A 15,807-nucleotide genomic window follows, 5' to 3' on the forward strand; every position below is an offset into this window, starting at 1 on the left:
CCCAGCACTGGGGTTATAGGCACATGCTGCTGTGCTGGATTTTTGCATGGATGCTCAGGATCCAAAGTCAGACCCCCATGATTGTATGGCAGGCACTTTGTCAACTGAGCTGCCTCCTCAGCCTTCCCAGTTTTTACTCTTAAAGGCCTTTAATTTGGTGCTGGAGAGATGGCTCAGCACTTCAGAGTACTCAATACTCCTCAAGAGGACTGAGTTCAGTTCCCAGCACCCATACGGTAGCTCACAACTATCTGCAACTACTGTTCCAGGGTATCTGATGTCCTCTTTGGGCCCCTGCGTGTACCAGACATGCAGGTGGTACACAGATGTACATACAGACAAAAACACATGTACATGTAAAATAAATAAATAAATCATTTAAAAAAACAAATCTTTTAACCCCACTAGGCGGTAGGATACATAGGAAGAAGACTAGGATTGGGGAGTTAGAAATAATTAAATTTGCATGTCTATAATGTTAACACAAATTTGAAGCCAGCTAGGTTTCATAGTAAGATTCTTTTTTGTTGTTGTTTGTTTTGTTCTGGTTTCTTGTATTGTTTTGTTTTGTTCTGTTCTGGTTTTGTTTTTTGTTGTTGTTGTTGTTTGTTTGTTTGTTTTTTCCCAAGAGCATTTCTCTGTAGCTTTGGAGCCTGCCCTGGAACACACTGGAAGCATAGTAAGATTTTTATCTCAAACAAGCAAACAAAAAAAGGGAATAATACATATTATGTGTGTTTGCTCTGTACTGATGGAATTGTGGGATATTCTGTGTAATAGTGGGCAGACATACATTTGTTGGAGGTGGAGGCTTTCATTTGGAAGCAACATCCTGAGAGTCAGTGATTCTGACCTCAGGTCTAGCAGGGACTTTCATGTCCTATTTGCTTTATTCAGTTTGATGAAGGCTCACTATGGAAAAAGGAGACAGTAGTCATGGCTGCCCTGCTACCTAATCAGCACCTGTAAATTCTATGAAGAACTATGTGTGCCATTCTCATTATATTTTGATACTCAAAGGTAGGAGGTTTGGAAACCAGCAGCTATTGAAGTCTCCCATAGTAGCCTCAGTTAGGCTTTTTATATGTGCTGCTCTGCTGAACTGTCAGAATAACTCACAGAGGAGGGAATACTGCCTTCATTTTCTAAGCAAGGGAACTAACGTGAGAGAAGGCTAAATAATGGGTTCAAGGCTGCACTGCTTGCAGCTCCCTTAGCTAAGGTCTGAACCCATGTCTTCCTCATTCCAAGGCCATTGTTCACAGACCTGTTTTGCTCCCCATTCCTCAAGGAGAGAAATAGTTTCCCACACAGACTAAAGTGAAAAAGGACACAATAACTCAGTAACGACATCCTGTGAAGGCATCTAGCATTGAAACAAGAATTTCCTTAGCCAATCCAAGACCTATTATTTAATTTTCAGTGTCCCTCCAGTGCCTAAGAATAGTTTTGACTCTGAAAGCACGTGCATTCTTTTTAGAGAGACAGGACATGATTATTCATAGAAATCTACATAAGAAATGCACCCCTCTGCCTTTACATTCAATGGTGCTGAGGACTGCTGTGAAGCGAGGTAAAATTTCTACTTGCCAATTAAATGTTTTCTTTTTAAGAAAATTAAAAAGGGGAACTCAGGAAAGTATCATTTATTATTATTGGTGGTGGTGTAGTGTGTGTACTACAGTGTGTTTGCGGCAGCCTGCATGTGACAACTGTGGAGTCTCTCCTCTAGCCTTTCCATGGACTCTGGAGATGGAGCTCAGTCATTAGGTTTGCATTGTCAGGTGGCAAGTGTCTTAACTAAGTAAGCCATCTCACCACCCTGTGTCTGATTCTTGACATATTGCAAGCCTTTGGTGTTCATTTACCTCGGATGAAGATATGCCTGTTGGGCCTGACAGGTGTGAGTTGGAGTTCATAGATTTTTCAGGAAGATTCATTGTTCTATTTTGGTCAGATCATCTGAGGTGATTATCATGCAACTCTCAGACTTCCTTCTTCTGATGAAAGGTTGGGTGTCTCTTTAATGAGATGAAGCCCATTGAATCCAAAGACTGGATTCCAAGAGAATGCTCCTGTGTGGTGCCAGGGAGGTACTGCATTCCTGCTAGCCCTTTGGCATTCAGCAGGGGCATAAAGCTACAGATGAGGCAAGTGAACACCCTCCAGAGGGCAGTGGGACTAATTAATAGACACAAAACTCTTTGAGATTTCTTGATATTCAAAGGTCATGCATTATCATCTACATAAATAAATTGCCATTTTAAGTTTTTCTTTTCAGTGAACTACCTTCCTAATTATAGGCCATTTAACTAAATAACACCTGTAGGAGTCCAATGGGTTTTTGAGGCAACACTGGCCTCAGTGATATTTTATCCTTGTCACAAAGTATGCTCTGAGCCAAAAGGAAGAAGCCTGGAGGTTCTGAGGTACAATGCTCCTAGAGCTGGGGTCCTTACTGCAGCATATGTCTGTGCCTCTTACACCCCTGGACTCTATTCTAAGATCCATCTCTCTCCTCCCAATACCTCGTGCTCTATTATATCCCCAATTGAAATGTGCACGTGAGAGACTGAAGCTGTTGCTGACTTTGGTCCATGGGATTTTCAATTCCTAAAACATGACTAATAATGCTACAGACCCAACCATGTCTTTAAGGTGGCAACATTTAGAGCTTTCTAATTAGGTTTCTGGGGGTGTTTTGTTTATTTGTTTGTTCATTTTTGTTGTTGACTCTGTAGCCCAGGCTGTGAGAGAATACGATATGTAAAAAGGGTAGCCTTAAATTCACGGCAAATCTCTTGGTTTTGTTTTTGTGGATTCTAGAGATAGGTTCTCACTATTAAAACAAACTGTATTGGAACTTCCTTTATAGGCCAGGCTGGCCTGGGATTAGCACTAATTCTTTGATTTTTGCCTCTTAAATCCCAGAAATAGAGTCTAGGACCTCTATCTAGTCTGGTTGCTTTTTCTTAATGGTCTTACTTAAAGTTTATAGTGGTGTCTCGTGTCATTAATCCTTGCACTTGGAAGGCTGGGGCAGGAAGGTTGCTGGGAGTTTGAGACCAGCCCCAGTTGCATGAGACATCTTAAAAACAAAAGATCTGAGGTAGTTTATAAGCCACAAACTCACCACTGAAAATATGCAATTCAATACTCTTTAATGTTGTACAGCTATTACTATACTCTAGGATTATAATCTATAATTTTAGGACACTTTTTAAAGATTTTAATTTGAAATTGTGTGTGTGTGTGTGTGTGTGTGTGTGTGTGTGTGTGTGTGTGTGTACACAGGAGGGCAGGTACAGCAGAGGGTGCTGAAAGTTTTGGAGCTGGAGTTGTGAGTACAGGTCCTTGGAACTGAGCTCTGGCCCTTTACAAGAAGAGTGTGCACTCTTAACCATCCACTCATCATTCCAGGCCCCAATATTAGAACATTTTTATACCCCACAAGAAATCCTGCAATACAGTGGTGGCACACGCCTTTAATCCCAGCACTTGGGAGGCAGAGGCAGGCAGATCTCTGTGAGTTTGAAGGTAGCCTGGTCTACAGAGAAAGTTCCACGACAGGCTCTAAAACTACACAGAGAAACTCTGTCTCAAAAAAACAAAGGAAAAGAAAAAGAAATCCTGTGTCTACCACCATTCATCTCTTCTTCTCTCCCCCCATCCCTGAGAGGTGCTAAACTTTGGTTCTCTGTAGATTTGCCTATTTTGATTTGCCTATCAAGTACATGGAATCATAGAGCAGTCGACTGTTTTGACTGACTTCTTTCACTTAGCATAAGGTTTTCAAGGTTTATTCGTTTGTTAGCATGTATTAATAATTCATTTCTATGTCCGAATTAATACTTTTAGGATATGAATGAGCCACGTTTTGTTTATTCATTCATCTTTTGATGGGCATCTGGAGCGTCTCAGCTTTTGGACTCATGAATAATGATACCATGAACAATCAGGTATTTTTGTGTGGCTCTATGGTTTTGTTCTTTTTCATCTTCATCTAGCAGTGGAGGTCCTGGGTCATGTAAGAACTCTATCTTCTACTTTTTGAGCAAAGCCCGGCTGTTTAGGGTTGTTTTAAGATACGAAGGGATGGTTAGTTTAAGTGCCCTGACTTGAGGATGACAACAGGCCAAACCTGCCTATTTGAGCTGCTGAGAGGCAGAGCAAAGGTCAGGGATATGCAGTTGCCTCTGTTGGTTTGTGCCTCCCAGGGTCTTACACAACTTATAACTCAGCAGCTACCAAAGCACTTCTGGTAATAGGCACCTGATAAAGATTTGTTGATCAAAGGAAGGCATATACCCTGAGGTAAAGATGGAATGGAGGAAAATGGGTAGGGGTAAATGCACTTTGTAATCTGTGAAGTTTCTATTGTAGTTTAGGTGTTATTAGGGTTTTACTTGATGAGTGTTTTCTTTGTTCCCCCAGAACCTCTGTTGTCAGCCATATTCGAATAAACTTGGGATATGTAATGTGGGAAGCCTGTGCTCTCTAATTTGCTGATGGATGTAAAGCAGTTAGATTTTGTTTTTCCTGTAACCTTTCCTTGCTCAACACCCAAGTACACCAGAGAGCTTGTAGTTCAAAAATTGGAAGCTTTCCCTCAAGGCTCTGACTGTGCTTCACTGTCAATGTGGAAAAGACACTAGCTAGTGTGTCCTGGTTCAATTTTCCTCATGTATAAACTGAGGGAAGGGGTAAAATTAACAATCGGAGGAGATGGACAATTTCCACCATGCAACTTTTTTTTCTTTGAGACAGGGTTTCTCTGTATTGTTTTGGAGGCTGTCCTGGAACTCACTCTGCAGACCATGCTGGCCCGGCCTCTAACTCAGAGATCTGCCTGCATCTGCCTCCGAGTGCTGGGATTAAAGGCATGTGCCACCAACGCCCCCCAGGATGCAACTTTTTGCATGCTGATATTCTGTGCAAACTTCAATCCCCCCCCCCTTACTCAGCCCATGCCCTCAGTATTGTTTGTTAGGACTGTTGTTATACAGTTACCTAGAGACCTTGCTGTCTGCATCTTCCTTTCCAATATCGTTCTCCTACTCGGATTAATTTCCTCTTCTCAAGACAAATTTTTTTTATTTTAATCTAAAATATCATTCTTTGAGGACTTCGTATATGTGCACAATGTATTTTGATCATAGTCCCTCCCCTCTAGTGTTTCTAACTCTCTACTTCCCCAGGGTTGCTATTTTCTCTAAGGAATTAGTATTTTACAAAAAGGTAAGGTTTAAATCTATTTTGGATTTTTGAGAGAGGGTCTCTCTGTATAATCCTGGCTGTTTTGGAACCCCCTCTGTAGACCAGGCCCGCCTCTGTCTCTAGAGTGCTGCGATTAAAGACATGGACCACCACTGCTTGGTCATAAAGTACAAAATTCTTAACACACCCCTTAAGGCCTTCATGGTGAACAGATCTTTTCAAGTTTAGGCTTTCTTGCTTTTTTCTTTCTTTTTCCCCCTTTCCCCCCCTTTTTTTTTCATAGATTCTCATTATGTTATACTGGAGTGCCTTGAATTCACAGTTCTTCTGCCTTGGCCTCCCAAATGCTGGGATTGCAGGTATGAACCACTACACCCAGCTCCTTTCTATTTTTTCCACACTACTTCTTCCCCCTGGACCTTAATCTGTCTAAGATCCTACTTATTTGAAGTTTTCTTTTTTTGGTTTTTTGAGACAGGGTTTCTCTGTATTGTTTTGGAGGCTGTCCTGGAACTCGATCTGTAGATCAGGCTGGCCTCGAACTTCCAGAGATCCGCCTGCCTCTGCCTCCCGAGTGCTGGGATTAAAGGCATGCGCCAATGCCTGGCCTTGAAGTATCTTTTCTGTAAAGCATTTCCTAGTCGACTCCCCCAGAAGTCTTCTATGTTTGCCCTCTCATCAGTTTCTCTTTTGAATCCTGCCTGTTCTCAGTCTCACCAGAATCTGAGCTCTGAAAGAAAAGATCATCTTAATTCCTCTATCTCCTTCAAGTTCTGCCCTCCACAAGGCAGGTGTCTTTAAACAGGGTCTGGCTGGCTCTCTCTAGCTCATGTGCTGCTGGTAGAATAGGATGATAAGATGTACAGCTAAGTGTTGTGCCCTTCCCCCATGGGGGTCTGTTAACCAGCTTGAGACTAGGAGCTTCTAGCAAAACACCTCTTGTCCTCCTCCTGCCAGTGAAGCCTGCATGCAAGTTCCTGTTTTCAGTCCATCCTTATTGTCTAAATGTTAATTCCTGTTTTTGGCCCACCTTTTGCCAGAGGGCCCTGGGAACATAGGCTTCTGACCTTGGTGTTTTTCCACCATGCCTCCATTGGTATATAAGGCTCCACCCTTGTTAAAATAAACACCATTCTCCTTGTAAGAATGAGCCGCTGTCTTTGTCTTCATTTACATCCTTAGCCCTTCACTCGGATAGTTGTGAAGTGTTGTAGCCCCGTAAATGCTAACAACAGCTCCTGTGTATCTTTAGCCCTATTTCCTATGTGCAGTTCTTACTTCTGAAATAGATGACGAATTTCTGAGGACAGAGACTTCAGTGTCCCCTCTTTTGCATTCCTCTCTGACCCTGCCAGTACTGTGTCCCATTAGTGGCTGGCTGAAATGGCTGACTTCTACCTCTTCAAGTCTGTACACTGAGTTCCCATTTAACATTCAGTCCATTTGGCCATGTGGTAGTGGTAGCATGCGGAAGGCAGAGGCAGATGGATCTCTATGAGTTCGAGGCCAGCTTGGTCTACAGAGGGAGTGCCAGGACAGGCTCCAAAGCTACACAGAGAAACTCTGTCTGGAACCCCCCCCCCCCCAAAATCAGTCTGTTTATAATTTGCTGACTCTTGTGACATATAAAGAACGTAGGACCTTACAGAAAGATGAGGTTGGAAATAGGACCATTGCTGGGCCTTGAGGATTTCAAGAGGTTCAGAGAATGGTTGCTGGTGTTAAGAGCTTACACACAGAAGGGACAGAAGAACTGTTTTTGCTCCTTGGAAAGAGTTGTATGTCCAGTCTCCCTGGCTACCTGGGTAGCCATTCCTGAGATATATTATGGAGCTCAGATGTCTCACTAGCAGAGGTAGCTGGCTTTATCTGTGATGCTGTGATGTGTGTAAGGCAGTTCTAGAGCAGGTGAGTTGAAGGCAGTGCTAGGTAAGAATCAAATTCATAGACCAGTGGTTCTTAACCAGTGACCCTTAAACATTGTTCTTCATGTAGTAGTGACTCTCCCCCCCTCATAAAATTATTTCATTGCTACTTCATAACTGTAATTTTGGTACTGTTATGAATTATAATATAAATATCTGTGTTTTGTGATGGTCTTAGGCAACCCCCAAAGGGTTTGAGAACTGCTGTCATAGATTCTCCAGAGTTCATCTTGCTCTGACCCAAGCAGATTGATGCTCAGGCCATCCTTGGCATGTACCAATTCTGTGTCTTCCAGAGAGCAGATGATCACTGCTCCAAGATCATGCCTGTAGCTCATTCTTTTGGATGTCCAGTAAAACAGGATGCTGAATCCAGGGTCCCAAGAGATCACAGTGAGAAAAAGCAGGTAAACCGGCTGAGTATGGTAACACAAGCCTGCTAGTTTATTGGTGGGGATGTGGAGCAGGAGGAAGGTGAGGAATTCAAGGACAGCCTGGGTGACATAATGAGTTCAAGGTCATCTTAAGCTATAATAACAAGACCCTGTCAGGAAAAGGAAAAAGGTACAAAGACAAGGGGAATAGAAAATAAGAAAAAAGTAGTGAGTACCAGGAGCAAGCAATTTACTAAGTTGTCTTGTCTGTGTAAGGAGATAATCTGGAGCCTTTGCCAGCAAAGTGCAGCCAGTGTATTAGAGGTCAGAGACCACTGGGGATGGCTTGGGGCTTTGGTGGATTTATGTAGGACTGGGGAAGGACACTGTCCCAGATTCTCTGTGATTTGTTGCCTGGTACCATAAGTAAAGTCAGCTAATGCTTGAGTGATATACCTACTTGGTCAGGTCTACCTGACACACTTGGTATAGGAAAAAACACAGAAGAAGATTGGGACTGTGCCAGGAAGGAGTTCTCTTTGTTTTCCTTCCCTGGTTCAATCTTTTATTTGTTCATCTATCCTTTTGTCAAACGTGCAGTGAGGAAGTCAGACCTGTCAGGGCAAGAGAGGATTCTGGGAAGATGTTTTGGGAGAGCTGGGGGTCATGGTTGGAATAAAATCAACATGTTTCTTCTACAGAGGGACAAGCCTGGACAAGTACTCTCCCCCTGCTCCTAATTCCAGCCCTCCAACAGTCTCACATCCTTTTGTGTGCCTTAGCTATGACTTGGCTTATTACCACACTCCTTTGCCATGAGGAGAGTCCTGCCTACGCATAGCCTTTAAACCCCAGCTCCTCTGTTGTGGTCATAAATGAAGCACGTGGCCACAGTTACCCTGCAGGAAAAGAATCTGTTTCTTGCACCTTCCTGTACTAGGAGCAGAAGGGAAGTTGGCCATAGTTCAGAGCTTAGTGGGAATGAGGGTGGTAACGGCAGTAGAGGAGAAGGGCCAGGCAGGATTTTGTTTTGACATCTTTACAGGGCTGACCAAACCCAGCAGGTGCCTGTCTGCCTATGTGACTATCTGCTTCCAGCTTTCTGTGCAACATGGCAGTCTGTTCATGGTGGCATGCAAGAGGAGAAACTGGTAGTCACCTTACACAGGAGTTTAGAGCCTGACCCTGTATCATAAGATCAACTATGGAAAATGAGTATATAAAGGTTGAGTTGTGGTTTGGAAGAAAAGAACTCTACACCTTAAGCCCTGTAGGCTTCATTCAGTATCCTTTCTTATCTCTGACAAAAAAATTTTAATCTGGTAAAAAATGATTTTTTTCCCACAAGGTCATGTAGGATCACACAAAAAGTTAACACTAAAGGTACAGTTAGAGCCCAGTGCTTAGGATAGCTGTGACTAGCACAGGCTTGTAATCTCAGTGTTTAGTAGAGACAGAAGGATTGTTAATTTAAGGATGGCCTGGAATGTATAGTAAGATCCTGTCTGAAGCAAACCTGAGTTCTCCAACACAAGTATGGTTTCCTGGGGGCCTGTCTAATGGTGTACACTGTTCTGTAGTCACATTTAACGATGTAGTCCAAGGTAGAGAGGACATGCATGCCACTAAGGGTCAGGCAGATATGAATGGAAATCTCAGTTGCCTAGGCTTGTTGCAAGGATCCTCATGGTTGATTGAGTCTGTCTGGTCTAGGTCTGGCACAGGGGGCATGCATCCTTCTCTGCTGAGATTATCTCACCATTGTCAACATTCTGGAAATTCATTATTATCCAGAGATGCTGAGTTCTTAGGTATACTACCAGGGTTGTTTCAGCTTCCGCTGGTGGAGTGTGTCAGGAGTTCAGTGGTTTTATAAGCAGAGATTACTGTTATTTAGTACATTAGCCACCCACGGAGGAGAGATGCTACCTGCTTGCCTTGTCTGAGAAGCAATAGAGGGACTTTGTGATCTTTGCCATCAATTTGAGTCTTGAGGATGTGGGTCTTGGATAATAGGTGTTTTGAAAGCAGAATTTTTACTTTTGTCATGATTTGGCCTTTCCTAACCCATAGTTAGTCACCTGCCTCCACAGATAAGTCCTCTGAGAGCAGAACATCTTTCAGAAGAGGTCGAGCCAGGTTGTCAAGCAGAAGGGATAGACAGTTCATTTCCTGTCATTCATTCAGAGGGGATTATGATTTAGGATGATCATTTCTAATCCATCAAAAATGCCATGGGTTTCAGTTGTGGGCAAATGCAAATAACACATTCAGTGGGAAACACTTATAATGTAAAGCACATGAATTGTACTATATCAGGAAGAAAGCACCAGAGACCAAAGCACTAGCTTCTACTCCTGTATAGAAGTCTCTGAACTGGAAGGACTCACTCTTCGAGCAGGTGAGGCTAAGTCCTTCTGTAGACATACCGTGCAAATGTAGACATTTGCCACCTACTCATTCTGCACTTGCTGACGCACCTGGAATTCAACCATTCCATTGTCACCTAGAAGTGACTCCTTGCTGGAGTCCTTAGCTCCAGATCAGTAGCTTCAGCTTCGTGTGGCATCTTTCTTTCAGAATCCATCTTTTGCTTGCTTTTGTTATGGTATCTTGGTCACACGGTTGTGTCCTTCTGCCTGAGTCTTCCCAGAGTTTATGAAATAATGCAGGTCACAATGGCACATTAATTTTGTCTCTAGACTTAAAATAGACCTCACATCTGCCTCCTCTCTTCCCATTACACACTTGGTTCCCGGCCCTTTAGGTTGTAAACAGAAGAGGCTGCCCTTTGGAGGGTCTCTTAATCAGTTCTGCAGTACGGAGTTGTCATGGTGACAAATGCTTAGGGCTGGGATGCAGCTCAATGTTAGAGAGCATGCCCAAAGCCCTAGGCTGAAACTGTAGTAGTGCAACACCAAGCAAGCAAGTAAACAAAATGGGTTGGAACATAGTAGGCATTAAAGCTTATTAGCTGCTTTTTATATGTAATTTTTAAGACTAGGCCTTGTGTGGCATAGGCTGGTTTTGTACTTGCTGTGCGGTCAAAGGTCATCTTGAACTTCTGATCCTCTGCCTCCATTTCCTGAGTGCTGGGATGTACAACCACACCCAGTTTATACAGCATGGAGAATAGAACCCAGGTTTCTTTCATGTGAAGCAAGTGCTCTAGAAAGTGAGCTTCACCCCTCAGATATAGGAGGTGTTAGTGTGATCATGGATGGCTATTTAATACATCATAGCTATTATTGTTAAAATCACTCCTAAACCTGCCGAAATTCTCCATATGGAACAAAAGTTGTGCTTCATGATGCAGGCAAGGGTCCCCGGGATCTCTGCACTGCTGCTTGAGGACATGCGCTCCACTGGTACATTTATTGCAAACCTCTTGGCCATGTCTTCCTGCACTATGTTGTTACCTCTTGTGCAACATTTACTCTGTGCTGCTGCTCTCTGACTGTCACCTAGACTCCCCTTCCTGCGGAACTATAGCTTCCTAAGGGCTCTGCCTCTATATACTTAAGAAATTTAAAAAATGAGAGAAAATTAGTATGTTGCGATCTCCTAACTATTGGCCACTGTGCTTGCCCCCTTCCCACTGTCTGCAATGCTAGTCCCTGTTCCAGGCTCTACCTTTTATATTTTTTGTAAGCATGTAGCACTGGGACATGCCATGCACAAGGTAGACAGGACCCATGTCTTTGTAGGCCTTTTGGTTTGAAAATAGCAAGTGGCTTCCCCGCTGCTCTGGATTATGTTCAGGAACTGCAGCAGCCGGGGAAAAACTGGGTCTCAGCCAGAGGGCCCTGGAAGCCTTCCCTGATGACATGGAGGCTGAGTGGAGGTTGTCTCTTCCTCATTTCTAGTACCTTGCTCTTGTCTTCTGTCCTTTCTTGTGTCAGACTTCATGACTGAGTCTTTCTTGGCTGTCATTCCCCAATTTAATAGAGATAATAGCTGTTCCACCCATACACTCGAAAGAATGTAGGAGTGTAACAGGGGATTAGTGGCGTTTTAGATTAAAGACATGGCTTCTGATTCCTCCTGAATTAGGGAGCTTGCAGTGCACGGCTGAGCTTTACATATCTCCATGGGGCAGTTCTGCTTCCCTGTGGATTTGTGTTGCGTACTGTTTGGAAAACTTGGGAACAGTTGTCTAGTGTATTAAGCCCCTGTGCTTTTAGCCCCACCTCCCTCTGTTGTTGGACTTGAGACAACAAAGCTCAAAGTCTGTGGCACCTGATTAACTTGTCAGATATGTATGTGACAAGTGTCAGGAAAGTTTGTTGATAGCCAGCCACAGTCACAGTGGAGCATGTTGCAGACTCGGTAATAGTGCTCTTGTTTCTCATGTGGCAGACCTCAGTGAATTGGATGAGGATCTGTGGTTTTGGAAATGGGGGGGAAGGCTTTCAGGGTTTGGATGTTCATCATCTGACTCCATTTCCCCTTCTGTTCTAGTTTGCTTTCTGTTGCTGCAATAAAACACTGACTGAGCCGGGTAGTGGTACACGCCTTTAATCCCAACACTTGGGAGGCAGAGGCAGGCGGATCTCTGTGAGTTTGAGACCAGCCTGGTCTACAAGAGCTAGTTCTAGGACAGCCTCCAAAGCCACAGAGAAACCCTGTCTCGAAAAATCCAACCAAACAAACAAACAAAACAAAAACAAAAAAAAAAAAAAAAAAAAACAAACCCAAAAACAAAAACCCAAAAAACAAAAAACAAAACAAAACTCCAAAACACTGACTGAAACTTACTCAGGGAAGAAAGTGTTTATTATAAAGGCAGGAGCTCAAGTCAGGAACCTAGAGATAAGAACCAAAGCAGAGGCCGAGGAAGAATGACACTTACTAGTTTGCTCCCCATGGCTTGCTCAACCTGGCTTCCTTATACAATAAGGAACACCTGCTTAGGGCCCTGCTCACAGGAGGATGGGCCTGCCCCTGTCAATCACTAATCAAGAAAATGCCTCACAGACTTGTTCATGGGCCAACCTGATAGAGGCAACTCCTCAGTTGAGGCTCCCTCTTCCTAGGTGACTCTAGTTGGTGTCAAATTGACAAAAACTAACCAGAGCATCTTCAGTATTCCGAGTTCCCAGTTAAAACAGTCTCTGTACTGAGCCCAGAGGCTCATCTCGTATATCTTCTCAAATGAGAAGTCTTCCTTGAAATGGTTTCCTTCTCCTTTCAGTCTTCAGTTTCACTCATGAAACACCCCTCAAGCTGTTCTTCGGTCTTTCTCAGAACTGAGCTTGGAGGTGAGGAAGTTAAGCACATACTATTTCAAAACATGGCCAATTGGTATATTGCAAGCTAGAATCACTTGAGGACCATCTCAGAAAGGGCCATTTAGCTTGTGGTTTGGGGGCTGCAGTAAGTCATTAGGATTAATCGGGGGAAGACTGTCTTTACACACCAACACTGAAAATAACCTTGATCACCAGAGACTGGTAAGTGGTCCTGCAATAAACCCAAATAACTAGCTCAGCGAAGTAAGCCCCATCTTCCACTCCCTTGTATTAACCTTCCCTATCCATGTCTTAGCAACAACCCTACAAGTAACCATCTTTGTCCAGACATCCATTTGTCTTGTCATGCTTTCATGAATACATTGCTCCATCTGTAGAATGTAAATACATCATGCTGTGATCATCTCTTTGAGCTTTACTCCCTTGTAAATTTCCTCTTGTACATTTAAAATCAGCGAAGGCTTCCTTTTGTTAATTTGTTCTTATATAGTAGTTGAGTTCCTAGATCCATCTGAAGAGCTCACATAAAAACTAGGGGAGAAGCTTGGGGGTGGTGATCCATGCCTTTAATCCCAGCACTCGGGAGGCAGAAATAGGAGGATCTCTGTGAGTTTGAGGCCAGCCTGGTCTACAGAGCTAGTTCTAGGACAGCCAGGGCTGTTTCACAGCCTTGTCTCAAAAAACAAACAACTAAGGGGAAAAGAGAGGTGACCTCTTTTCTCCCTACAGACAAATCCATTCTACAGAGAACTTCTGCAACAGACTGGCACTGCCTAGTTCTAAACAGTGGTCTCCAAATTGTGTCCTTGGCTATTGTGAGTGAACCTGGCGATTAGGCTCTGCTGATTTTAACTACTCAGCATGTTTGCATTTATGCTAGAGAAGTTAAAGGTTTATCTTGAGGATTGGATTCTGTAAGTAAAAAGCTTGAAAGCACTGTCAAAACAGATTGGTTTATAATGAAGAAACAGAGGCCCATATTGTACCATAATGATATAAACATCTTGGCACCAGCAAAGCTATTCTAAAGGGAAACACTTGTGTCCCTCTCTTTGGCTGCCAGGCTACTTCAATAATGGTCTCCAAAGACCTGGGATTTTCCCAGGAATCTCATGGTTCGAGAGAAGAAGGCTAGGGCTCCAGGGAGCTTATCGCTTGGAAAGAGATTTCACAATTCTCATAACTTACCACACAGCTTTGTAGGAGAGGCTGAAGTAGAGACAATGATGAGGGAGACTACACCTTGTCTGGGACTGTTTAGTTGTGCACACCTCTTGGCCTCTACTTAAACCTTAGACTCATGCCAGGATCCTAAAGAAAGAGTTTGGGGGCAGGGCTTATGGACCTCTTTATTTGTTCCTCCTGCTAGTATGGGCATGAAAATAAATATCCTTTCTCTGCTTTTCACCATCACTTGTCTCTTTAATGGGCATATTATTAAAAATGGGTAGCCAAGAACAGCTTCTGAGGCCTCTAGTTTTGACCCCAACAGCTCAGTAACAAAGAACACAGATAGGCAGGACTGAGATCATTATCCATCCCTCTGTGACCTATGCTTCCTGTTAAAGAAAGCATTAGAACAGTCGTGTTACACTCTCTGGAACTATCTAAAGAGAAATGTGGCACAGAGCTCTGCTCACAGACGTTCAACAAACATCAGCTACGACTGAAGATGATCACGATGACAGGCATATCCAAAAGTGTCACCATCACCACCACCACCACCACTGCCATCACCACCACCATCACCACTACCGTCACCAGCAGCAGCAGCAGCAAGACCTCTGGATAACTTTCTTGGCTCGGCACCCCTCAGTAGGAAAGACCATTTCTCCCATTTCTCCCAGTCTCAGCATTCCCCAGTTACTTATAATTCTTTGTCTAAAGTTGAAACTCTGTGAGCTTTCCCCCTTCTGTAGCATGTTGATCATGGTTTCCATTGTTCAGGTCACGTTTAGGCAACCATGTGGATGAGACTTTGTGGTTGCAGCCTTTCAATGTTTTCTTGGAGCACAAGTACTGTCTTTATACTGAAGTTTACACTGCTTTATAAAACTCCTGTGCTGTTAAGTTAAATAGGAGACTGGAGATGTGCCTATTTAGTACGGTACTGGGTCAGATTCCTAGAACCACATACTCTGGGTATGGTGGTTAATCCTATAATCAGAACACTCAGGAGGTGGTGTTAGGAGAATCAGAAGTTCAAGGTTGTCCTTGGCTATCTAGTGAGTCAAGGCCAGCCTGATCTACATGAGTCCCTGTCTCAAAAATAAAATAAAATAAAATAAGTAGAACCTTTATGCCTATATAAGTTTGTGGTTAACATATTTTCTGAACTCAAAGTATAGCTCTGGCATAATTTTTTGGTACAAGTGTAAAAGAGATTTCCATATTTTAAAGTCCTTTTAGACATGCAATTAAAGATTTCCTCCAGCCTTTGACTGGAAGTGGGTAGTGGCCATGGTAATGGTATGTTATAAAGCAAAGAGATATATGTAATAAAATATTCATAATTGTCTTCCAAGTGATGAAAATGATTAGATAAAATTAATTTGTGTTATAATCAATCCTTGGCAATCTCTTTGTGAAAAGACATTAAGATGGAATTATTCAAATGGAATGTTCAAAAATTATACATTGTCATTATTTCATGGAATTTTGCAAGAGTTTGATAACTGAGGTCAATAACTTTGAATTCCAGTCAAATGAAGTGTTACCTCTTCAAGAGTTTTGTTTTTACTATTGCCAGATTTGTTGTAATTTTTTCACCCATTTATTGCATGCTTTATTTTCACCAAAAATTGTGAAGATTCCTGTCTTGTTGCATATGGGTGTCTATATGCTATTCCTTGACTCACAAATACCTAGGATTATCCATTTGAACTTTACAAAAAATTGTTCACTCCTAATTTAATCTATAGCAGAACAACAAGTAGAAAGACAGCAGCAGGCAGACAATAACCATGAGATCGAGTAGCTAATACTTTTTTTTTCTTGTCTAGAAATGTGCTCTTGAATCTTGGCTAAATCCCTGGCCCT

This window comes from Mesocricetus auratus, unplaced genomic scaffold (assembly GCF_017639785.1).
Source record: "Mesocricetus auratus isolate SY011 unplaced genomic scaffold, BCM_Maur_2.0 Super-Scaffold_100009, whole genome shotgun sequence".
In the NCBI taxonomy this organism is placed as follows: Eukaryota; Metazoa; Chordata; class Mammalia; order Rodentia; family Cricetidae; genus Mesocricetus; species Mesocricetus auratus.